Here is a 12,134-nt window from a genome sequence, read left to right as displayed (position 1 = left end):
CGAAAAAAAAAAAACACATGTTTTTTCATAAAAAATGCTCCGTAAAGAATAATACGAACCTTGGTCTAATTACCTTTAAGAATATATTTTGGGCCTATCAATATATTCTTTTAGAATCTTGAACCTTGGGTTATGTTTCATACCTTAAAAAATCCATTTTGATTAAACATGGACACTTAAATTGAAAAGTTATGATCTTGAAAATTTGTATATACTTGTAATTGATTGAAAAATTTTTACTAAGTCCTTTTTTGTTAAAAACTTCTATTTAGTGTAAATCTATTGCCTTAAAAGAACTCTAAAGTTTTCAACATTCTATCTAGAAGAGAAATTTATGATGAAGAAACCTTTTGAGAGATCAATACCCATTAAAGACTTTGCATCTCCTAAAAAAGCAAAAATTGAAAGCCAAATCTATTTCTCTTCCAAATCTTTGCAAAATAATAATTGCTAGTTTTGATGCACATTGAAGTATCTATAATAACTGAAAGAGCACCAAGTCATGCTTGATTTTTAAGAAAAGAAAAGTGTTTTGAAAAAATTATTTCTTTTATGAGCCTAATTAAAAGATAGAAAGAGTTAACTCTTTTTCACTACAACCCTTGTCAAGCTTTTTTTAAGATCTGCCCACTAGTGAAAAGAGTTTAATTGTCAATTACCCAATCCATGGGCATTCTAAATAGTAGTCACCAATTTTTAAGAGACTCAAAAGTCAATTTACTTTGGATATTTTATTGATCTTAAAGACTATGTAAGGCAATTTTGTGACTATTTTGGCATATTTTATGTTGAATAAAATTTTGAATAATGAAAATTTGAATGAAGACTTTCTTCTTGAAAAATAAAAAATGAAATAAAAAAATCTTTGCATTGGTTTTATAGTAGTCAATTATTTAGATCACTACATCGACATCATAAGAAAAACATCTATATATGTATCATTGCATCTATATTATCGAAAAAAAATTGCATTTGTATCATTGCATTTCATCATAAAAAAAAAAACACTCACATTTGTATCACTACATATGCTTTAGAAAAAATATTTGCATTTGCATTATAATAAAGATATTTTCATTTGCACCAACATATGCAACATGAAACATCATTGGTATGAACATTTTCATCGTCTACACTTACATCATAAGAAAGACATTCACATTTACTTCACTTTTGTTTGTTTTATAAAAAAGACGTTTGTATTTGTATCATTGCATTTGCATCACCAAAAAAAAATATATTTGCATTTGCGTCATCTACATTTGCATCATGATAAAGACATTTGTATTTGCATTATTGCATCTACATTATAAAAAAAGCACTCACATTTGCATCATAACATTTTCATCATAAGAAAGATACTTGTATATGCATAATTGCATTTGCATAAAAAAAACTCACATTTACATCCATGCTAGGACATGTGTGTCTATATTTTAAGTCCAATTTTAGTGGTATCCATATTTTAGGCCCAGTTTAGATGGCACTAAGATTTTAAACCAAGTTTAGTTAGCACCTATGTTTTAAACTCAGTTTAGTTGGCACTCATAGTTTAAACCTTGTTTAGTTGGCACCAATAAAATTTAAACCCAGTCTAATTAACACTGAGATATTAAGCCCAGTAAAGTTGGCACTAATTAAGAAAATATTATGATTGAGTCTTTTTCAAAATCACTTTACGGGGATATCCGAGCCTTTATTAAAATCACTCGGTGGTGATATTCGAGTATTCATGCCTAAATATCATTAGAATCAATTGGTGAAGATATTTGAGTATCTTCAAAATCACTTGATGGTGATATCCTAGTATTTGAGTTTTAATTAAACTCTCTTTATAGTGATATATGAGTTTTTATCAAAACTCTCAATGTTAATATTTAAGCTTTAATCACATTCACTCGGTGATGATATCTGAGTATTCAAGATTAAACTTTTATTAAAACTTTTTCGGTAGTAATATCCAAATTTTAATCAAATACACATGATGGTGATATCTAAGTATTCAAGATAGAACTTTCATTAAAACTCTCTTGATGGTGATATTCAAGAATCCTTCGATGGTGACATCCAAGGATTTTTACATTTTTTTTGTGATGATATCCAAGGAATTTTTCATTCTTCTTAGTGGTGATATACAAAAATTTTTCGGTGGCAATATCTAAAGTTATTTTGTATTTTCCTTGGTGGTGACATTTGAGCTTTTATTCAAATTTATTTTTCAGTAAAGGAATCTTTAAAACCATCGCATCTGGGTAAATATTCAAAATTTTAAAACTTTTCAAAGTTTTCCAAGCATAATTACGAAGTTTCCTGGCTAAATTTAAAAGATCTCTGGGCATAATTTCAAAGTCCTTAGGGTAGAATTACAAAGTCTTTCAGGCATGATTTAAAAAGAAAATCGTCGAGCATGATTTAAAATACCTTTAAACATGATCTTAAAAAACCTTCGAGTACTTCTTTTAGAATTTTTTTAGCCTTTAGTTAGAATAGTTTTTTAAGTCCAAATGTCTCTGATTAAAGAAGTCTATCAAATCCTATTACCTTTGGCTAGAGGAATATTCTAAATCTTAAGGTCTTTGGTTAGAGGAATCATTCAAAAATCATCATCTCTAGTTGGAAGAATATTCTAAATCTTAAGGCCTCTAGTTAGAGAAATCTTTAAAAAATCATCACCTCTAGTTAGAGGAATCTTTCAAATATTATCACTTCTAGTTATAGGAATCCTTCAAAAATCATCACTTTTGGTTAAAGAAATCTTTTAAATCATTACCTTTGGTTAGAGAACCCTTCAAAAATCACTAGCTTTAGTCAGAGGAATCTTTAAGGTCTCATATCCTCTGGTTAAAGGAGTTTTCAAATATTGTATCCTTTGGTTAGAAGAGTTATTTAAAGTCTCATTGCCTCTGGTTAAAGGAGTTTCCAAGTATAGTAGCCTTTGGTTAGATTAGTTATTTAAAGTTTCATAACCACTGATTATAGGAGTTTTCAAGTATCATAGCCTCTGGTTAGATGAGTTATTTAAAGTTTTATAGCCTCTAGATAAAAGAGTTTTTAAAAGTACCATAGCCTATGATTAGAGTTTTTCTTAAAATTTAAGAGCCTTTAAATAGAGGGTTTTCCCAAAACTAGGCATGATTTGTAAAACCAATTGGCATAATTTATAAAACCTTTCAGGATTTAATTTTAAAAGTGTCATAACCTTTAGTTAGAGGAGTATTTAAAGTGTCATATCCTTTAGTTAGAAGAGTTTTCAAAGTTTCATTGCCTCTGGTTAAAGAAATTACTTTTAAAGTTTCATAGTCTCTGGTTATAGGAGTTCTTCAAAATACCAAAACCTCTGGTTAAAGAATATTTTCAAGTGTCATAACTTCTAGTTAGAGGAGTATCGTAAAGTTTAATTGCCACTAGTTAGATTTAGTAAAATTTAATGAAAATGATATAAATATAAAATAATAATAAATATTTATTAAGGAAAATTGAAAAAGTTCTATTTTTTCTTAATTTATATAATTTAAAAATATATATTTCTTGAATTTCACCTAATTGTAGGGATAATTCAAGAAATTATTTTTGCTAAGAATATTTTAAAAAAATTTATGTTCAATATGTGTTTACCTTGACAAAATTGTCATGTTTTTATTTTTGCTCTATTCCTAATTTTCAGAAATGTGCAAAGAAGTATAATTGTAGATATCTATTTTGTTTAGGAAATCGAATGTTGTGTTAAGAGAAGTCTGAATCAATTTTTGATTCATTCAGGTCTACTAGAGCCCTTTAATTAGATTTATCAGGTTACTTTTGTACTGGCCATTTTAGGTTTTATTAAACTTTTGATTTGGTCATTGTCATTTTTAATTTTGAATTAATTAATTATTTATTGTTATTATTATTAATTAATAAAAAAAAGGTTAAAAAAGTCAAACTTTTTTCAGATTCTGGTAGCTAAAATCAAGCTATCTGAAAATTTCTTTTTTCTTCCCTAGAATCGATACAGTGATTGCATCGAATTCTAGTCCCTTTGCTTGAGTTTACAGGTTAGATCCATTTCTAATTTTCTTCTGTAATCCCTTAAAATAAGAGATTTGAACTCTTAATTAGATTTATAAATTAAGAATCAATTGATAACAAAAAGGGGATAACATAAAGAAAAAAAAAAAAGCAATTTTACAAAAAAAAATAGCCTTGCCACTCTACCTTTCAACACCCAAATTCTCAAAAAACTCTTTGGCCATATCCCCTAAGGGAACATTATAGAAAAGCTTTTTATAAAAAAAATCAAAAACAAAAAAATTCAAAAATAAAAAATTTGATCTATGCATGTAGAGATTTTTTTTTTTTTTGGAAATCTGTCTTAGCAAAAAGGCTCAGGAGGTCAAAAAGATCATTTTATGATTTTTTAATATTTTTTTAGGTCACTAAAATATGAAAAAGTTTAAACTTTTTGGTGATCAATTGATTGTTTTGACAACCAAAATCTAGAAATGAGGTTGGATTCTAAAAAATCTTTGAAATTTTCGATGCCAATTATGCATGACTGGCAATAGGAAATAATTTTAGAGAAATAAGGTCTAAGGAAGAAAAAGAGAGGGAAAAGAGAAAATTGAAAAATTCTTCTAATTTAAGCTTTATATAGGTGTTCAAAACGATATTGTTTTGGTGTTAATATACTCACACACAAACCCATTGTTCGATTTGACCATTTTGATTAGTTAGCTTTCCTTTTTTATTTTCATTTTATTTTTTTATTTTTTTTAAATAAAAATAAAAATAAAAATAATTGTTTTAAAAGAAAATTATAAAAACATAAAAAAATCTGAAGTGAATAATAATTTTAAGTAAGATTTTAAAAAAAAGTAAATCTTATAAAGTAATTAATAAGGAAAAAGTTTAATTTTTCCTTCATTTTTATAAGTGAAATATTTATTGAATATTATCAAATTGTTGGGATTATCCAAAGGATTATTTTACTAATAATAAAAATTTCACAAATAATAAATGAATAAAAAATAATTAATTAATTGGATAAATCTTTTAAATTGTAATTTCTTAAAAAAATTGAAAAAGTTTACTTTTCTTTAATTAATGCAAGTAAAAATATTTTTAGGTTTCATCAATGAGTTGGGATAATCCAAAAATTATTTTTATTAAAATAAAAATTTATTTAAATAATCAAAATAAATAAATAGATAATAAAAAATAATAAAAACAATAAAATTGTTTATTTAAGTAAATCTCTTTAATGAAAATTTTTAAGCAAAATTAGAATAGTCTTATTTTTTAATTATTAACAAAAAAATAATTTTAGGATTTTACCAAAGAGTTGGGATGATCTTAAAATCAATTTTACAAATGAGATCTTTATTTAGATAATCACATAATAATAAATAATTATAATGATTTAAAAAAAATAACAATAACAATAATCATAAATTATTTATAATACTTTAAATTATACATGTCATTCGTGAATAAAAAATATCTTATGATAGAATTTTAAGAATTTTGTGAAAGGTCATTTTTTTTTTTTTAAATTTCATGAATGAAAATATTTTTTATCGATTCTGCCAAAGCAATGAAGAATTTATAGAATGTGAAAATAATAAATTTTTTATAAAATAATAAAAAATATTTTTCATAAATAAATTTTAAGGAATTAATCTTAAATATAAAAGGATTATACTATCAAAGTGATTAGATAACACATATTTAATTTGTACTATTTTTCAAATGGGTGATATAGGGGTGCTATTACTTTTCTCACTCGTAATCGTACTCTCAGACCCAATCTTGATTTTGCAGACTAAAACATCTTTTAGGAAAATTTAATTAATTCTAAGATTTTTATTAAAAAAATGATCTTTTTGGTGATTAATCACACCCTACAAAAAAAATTGATGGTGACTCCATAAATTTTTTCTAAATCTAGCGATCGAGTTCCCCTATGTTAGCTTTGAATTGATCCTTATTTTGAAATGAAAAAACATTAAGCTAAATAAACTTGATCAAGATTTGAAAAAGATTTATTTAGTACATGTTTTTAAGTTTTATATTTTAGTACTAAATAAATAATATGATTTTCAAAGTTTAAACAAACCTTTTTTAGTTTCATATTTCTCAAACCAAATCTATCTTTAAAGATTATTTATTTGAGCTTAAATGAAAGTCCAATTGTTGTTTTTAAAGTGAGCTTATTCATTTTGGACTTAATACAATTTTAATAATATTGGTTTTGAGAAACAGATTAACTTAAGAAAGTTGTTTTACAAGAACAAAGTTTTCCAACATTGAATTTTTTTTATTTTTTTTGTATTAATTCACAAAGTTTTAATATTTGAATTTTGTACGGTTGGAAAGCTCTTTGAGTCTATTTTCTAATGGATTAAACAAAATCAAAATCCAAATTTTCTAAGAAAAGATTTTGAATTTTTACTAGATACACTGTAGTTGTCTAAAAACTACACAAGGGGTAGATTTTAAAATTCACTATAATTTTTACACAGTGAATTAGGTGATGAAATTTACATGGATAGAAAGCCCTTTAAGTCTAGTTTCTAAATCTTCAAACGGTTTGTAATTTAGATTTATATAACTCAAGATATGATCAATTTAGTAAGTAGAGTATAAAATAAAAGACTACCACTCAACATAGATAAGATCGATCCCGTCTAGAAGGGATCGATTGATTTTTTATACAAAAAGCTCCTTAGGTCAAAAACATGAAGAAAGGATCGATCACACCCTTAACCAATCAATCCCTTACATAAAGAGATCGATCGGGTAGGCTATTTTCAAGCATGAATTAGTTTAAAACATGAACGAATCGATCCCCTCATGGAAGGGATCGATCGAGTCATGCTCAGAATGTGTCAAAAAGTTAAATTTTTAAGTATTCAATAGCTATTTTCTTCTCCCAAGCATCTCCAATGGCTAGCTTTTTATTTTCTCTATATATTAGCCATTCCAACATACCAAGAAGGTGGATGAAAAAAGAAAGTAAGTGCTAACAAGTTGTATTTTTATTTTCTCTTAGAATTAAGAGTTTTTAGAGCTTAAATTCATTATCCTTTATATTTCTTGTATCCAAAATATTTTTCTGTTTTTATTTATCATTTTCTTTATACTTCATTAGGCAAACATTCAACCTTAAGAGGTATTTTAGTTTACAAAAATTATTTGGGTTATTTTGTAGGCAAGAGGTGAGGTATCTTATTGATATTGTAATGGTAGAGGTTATTATCTAAGCTTTAAGAAAAATATAGAGATTTAGTACAATATAGGTTTGTATTTTGTAAGAATTTTTCTTCAATTAGTGGATTGAAATCTTAGTGTGAACAATCAAGAGAGAAGACGTAGGTGCCCTATAGAGAAGGACCGAACCTCTATAAATCATTATGTTTGATTTCTCTATCCTTATCTCTTTACAATTTATTGTTGTTTATATTTGATTTTAGGTTCATTAATTGTTATTGTTTGCATTATATTTTCATCAAAAGTGCTTATTATTTTAATTTTCATTCAATTATATTGAAATCATTTGTTTGGAAAGAATTTGGAGAAATCTAATTCACCCCCTCTTGGATCACCATCTCACCTAAAAAGCTAACAATTGGTATTAGAGCTTTGATCTCTTTTTATAGGTTTAACTAACATGAGTAAAGATCATATGGCTCAACTTAAGTTTCAAGATTGTGATGAAGTCCTCAAAGCTTTTATAGTTAATAAATTTAAATTTTGTGAATGGAGAAGAAGGATGAAGTTGTTCATAATGGCCTAAAATTTTAGAGCTTAGAATGTGGTTGAAAAAGGGCTTGGAATTCCTTCAATTGATGTAAACTACATGAGGCAAGTGATGGATGATGCCAAGGTCAAGTGCTTACTATATGAAGCTCTTGACTCTTACAAATTTAACTTGGTATCAAAGTGTCCAACCTCAAATGAGATATGAAAGAAGTTGGATGAAATACATGAAAGACAACAATCCAACTGAAATGCATCATGTCTTATGGCTCTTGAAGATCTGAAGGTAATCTCTAATTCTATTGATTCAAATTCATATACTTTTGATAAATTACAATATGCTTATAATGAGTTATATGTTGAATGTGAATAAATGAAGAGGAAATATAAGAAAATGATTTCAAAGTTGAATGTAGAGAAAGAGTTTTTAATGAATGCAAAAAATGCTTTGGAAAAAGAAAATAAAAAATTGAAAATAGATTTTGAAACCTCTCAAAATAGGTATGAAATTTAAAAAAAAATTTGATTTGAAAAAAAATTTTGATGTTTTGATGAATGAAAAATAAGAGTTTTTAGATAAGAGTTTAAGTGCTAAAATGATTAAATGAAATTTTTGTAATTTCATGGTCATATTATACATATTTGTCCTATAAAAAAAAAGTTTCATTTAGAATTAGGCAAGTATGGGTTCCAAAAGGAACAAGAGACTTGGTGACTAACTTTTAAGGACCCAAAGCAATTTGGGTACCAAAAATCAAATAAAAAATATCTCTTGTAGATGTGCTAGACAAAAAGCTACCATGTGAGTTGAAGATTGAATACTCTAGACACACAATGGAGATAGTCTATGTTAAGAGAACTTGAGATGAGCATAAATGAGCCTATATTTTTTAAATTTCAAGTGGAACAAACAAAGCAAGTCATCTTCATCAATCAAGCCTAAGTACATCAAAGATTAGCTCAAATAATGCGAAATAGAAGATTCAAAGCCTCACGTAACTACAATGAGCACAACAATATAGCTTGATAAAGATGGAGGTAATTGTATTAAATCTATGCTATGTGCCTATGATTTATAATGTTTAATGCATGATTTGATAAATGTTTGTTTTGATTGTGTGCAAAAATGAGATGTTGTGCTAGAACATATGAACACATTACACAAATTAATCACCAAGCTACTTGATAAAATATGTCTTAACTTTGTTAAATGCTTCGATTGATTAATATTCATACTTAGTTCTTGATTGCTTTGATTAATAGTTTTTATAGCATGAATATTTGTTTCAATCTTTGAACATGACTATGAGTTAGCTATGTTGATTTCTTGATTTTTAAATTGATATGACTCATAGATTATGAATTATAAATTTGAAATTTACATATGTTCATTGATTGAGATCATTGATATGGCAAGTTCCAAATTGTGCCTAAATGCTTGCATATTTTTTTAATTAGGTATATTGTTTATGTATTTTGCATATGCTTGTATAATTTTGATTGAAATATATGATTGAATACTTGCATATGTCTAGATTAGAAATACTGTTTTGCATTGAAATAATTTGGATTATAATTGAATAATTATGCTTTCATTATTTCTTTGCTATAGCTTATGTGCTCATCATGTTTGAAAAATCATGCTTATATAATCTTTGTTAGGACATGATAAATGAACCTTATTGCTCATCAATACTTATGATTTATTATATACATATGACCTTTTGGTTCTTGCTTGGATAGGATAGCTTATGAAAGATTACTATTATCATTTATGCATGCATTGAATGAATCTTTCATATGCTTGAAGTATGTTTGTTCTATGAAAGTTGTTGAATAAAATTACTAACAATTGATAACAATTGATATCAAAATTGCTAAAGATTTTTTTTTAACTTTCATTGATGCTTATTTATGTGCCTATCTTTGATATAGCTTATACATTTCATGCAAATTTGTGTGTACCTTAAATTGATTAATCTTTATTTTGAAAAGGGAGAGAAATCTTAGAATACAATTTTGCTTGATTTGTTTTGTGATAACAATTGGTATACTTTGTGATAACATATCTTTAACAATTGGTATTCTTAATAATTAGTATGAGCTTGTATGCATGTGCTTGAATTTATGCTTAATTGCTATTGATGTTTTAAGCTTTAAGCACATCTTATAATAACATGATTTATGAGTAGATTGCATATCATTCATTATCGTTTGCCTATAAATTTCATGTAGTAAATTTGTTAACTTATGCTAAAATGCTAAACTTGGATACACTTATGCTTTTATGCTTGAATACATGTATATGAACTTCATTGTGTATATTATACTTGATTACTTGTATTTAAAATACTCTTCATATTATTGGTATCAAGCATTTTGTCCTATACCTTGAATTGATCTCTCTTTCTTTTGAAATGACAAAAAAAGAGATATTTCTTCTTGTATGCTTATAGCAATTAATATAGGAGTTTAAACATTTGGCATAAAGAGCATAAATAAAAGGAAAGAGAAATGTTTCATGAATACATTTGTTAATGATGCATCTTTGTGTTTATTTGCTCATTTATATGCTCATGCCTTTTTATTATGACAAAAAAGAGAAAAATTATCATATGGACAAATTTGCTTGTGCTTGACATGCATATGTTTGATTATGCTTATTTCATATATTTGACTAACATATGTTTGTTGAGTTATGTTGGATTAGGATGCATAAATTAAGAGGGAGTTTTGCCATGCATTGTTTAAGAGGGAGTTTTCCAAAATGTCATTCAAAATCTTAAATGTTTTAAAGAAAGTTTTTCATCAAGCAAATTTATCTTCAAGTTTTGTCATATCAAAAAAGGGGAGATTGTTAGCTTTGAATTGATCTTTATTTTGAAATGATAAAATATTAAGCTAAATAAGCTTGATCAAGATTTAAAAAAGATTTATTTAGTACATGTTTTTAAGTTTTATATTTTGGTACTAAATAAATAATATAATTTTCAAAGTTTAAACAAACCTTTCTTGGTTTCATATTTCTCAAACCAAATCTATCTTTAAAGATTATTTATTTGAGCTTAAATGAAAGCTCAATTGTTGTTTTTTAAGTGAACTTATTCATTTTGGACTTAATACAATTTTAATAATATTGATTTTGAGAAATATATTAACTTAAGAAAGTTGTTTTACAATAATAAAGTTTTCCAACATTGAACTTGTTTTATTTTTACTGTATTAATTCATAATTTTTTAATATTTAAATTTTATATGGTTGAAAAGCTCTTTGAGTCTACTTTCTAAAGGATTAAACAAAATCAAAATCTAAATTTTATAATAAAAGATTTTGAATTTTTACTAGACACATTGTAGTTGTCTAAAAACTGCATAATTTTTTATTTTGATTGGTTAGTTTTCCTTTTTTATTTTCTTTTATTTTTTATTTTCATTTCAATTTTTTCTTTTTTTAAATAAAAATAAAAATAATTGTTTTAAAAAATATATAAAAATGTAAAAAAAATATGAAGTGAATAATAATTTTAAGTAAGATTTAAAAATATATGTAAATCTTATAAAGTAATTAATAAGGAAAAAGTTTAATTTTTCCTTCATTTTTATAAGTAAAATATTTATTGAATATCATCAAAGTGTTGGGATTATTCAAGGGATTATTTTACTAATAATAAAAATTTCACAAATAATAAATGAATATTCAAATAATTAATTATTTGGATAAATATTTTAAATTGTAATTTCTTAAAGAAAAATGAAAAAGTTTAATTTTCTTTAATTAATGCAAGTAAAAATATTTTTAGGTTTCGTTAATGAGTTGGGATAATCCAAAAATTATTTTTATTAAAATAAATATTATTTAAATAATCAAAATAAATAAATAGATAATAAAAAAACAATAAAAAAAACAATAAATTTATTTATTTAAATAAATCTCTTTAATGAAAATTTTTAAGGAAAATTAGAATAGTCTTTTTTTTAAATTAGTAATAAAAAAATAATTTTAGGATTTCATCAAAGAGTTGAGATGATCCTAAAATCAATTTTACAAATGAGATCTTTATTTAGATAATCACATAATAATAAATAATTATCATGATTTAAAAAAATAACAATAACAATAATCATAAATTATTTATAATATTTTAAATTATACATGTCATTCATGAATAAAAAATATCTTATGATGAAAATTTGTGAATTTTGTGAAAGGTCAATTTTTTTTTTGAAAATTTCATGAATGAAAATATTTGTTATAGATTCTACCAAAGTATTGAAGAATTTATAGAATGTGAAAATAATAATTTTTTATAAAATAATAAAAAATATTTGTCATAAATAAATTTTAGGGAATTAATCTTAAATATAAAAAGATCGTATTATCAAAGTGATTAGTAACA

This window comes from Durio zibethinus, chromosome 7 (assembly GCF_047325235.1).
Source record: "Durio zibethinus cultivar Kanyao isolate XHJ-2024 chromosome 7, ASM4732523v1, whole genome shotgun sequence".
In the NCBI taxonomy this organism is placed as follows: Eukaryota; Viridiplantae; Streptophyta; class Magnoliopsida; order Malvales; family Malvaceae; genus Durio; species Durio zibethinus.
Note: the sequence above shows the minus strand (reverse complement) of the source record.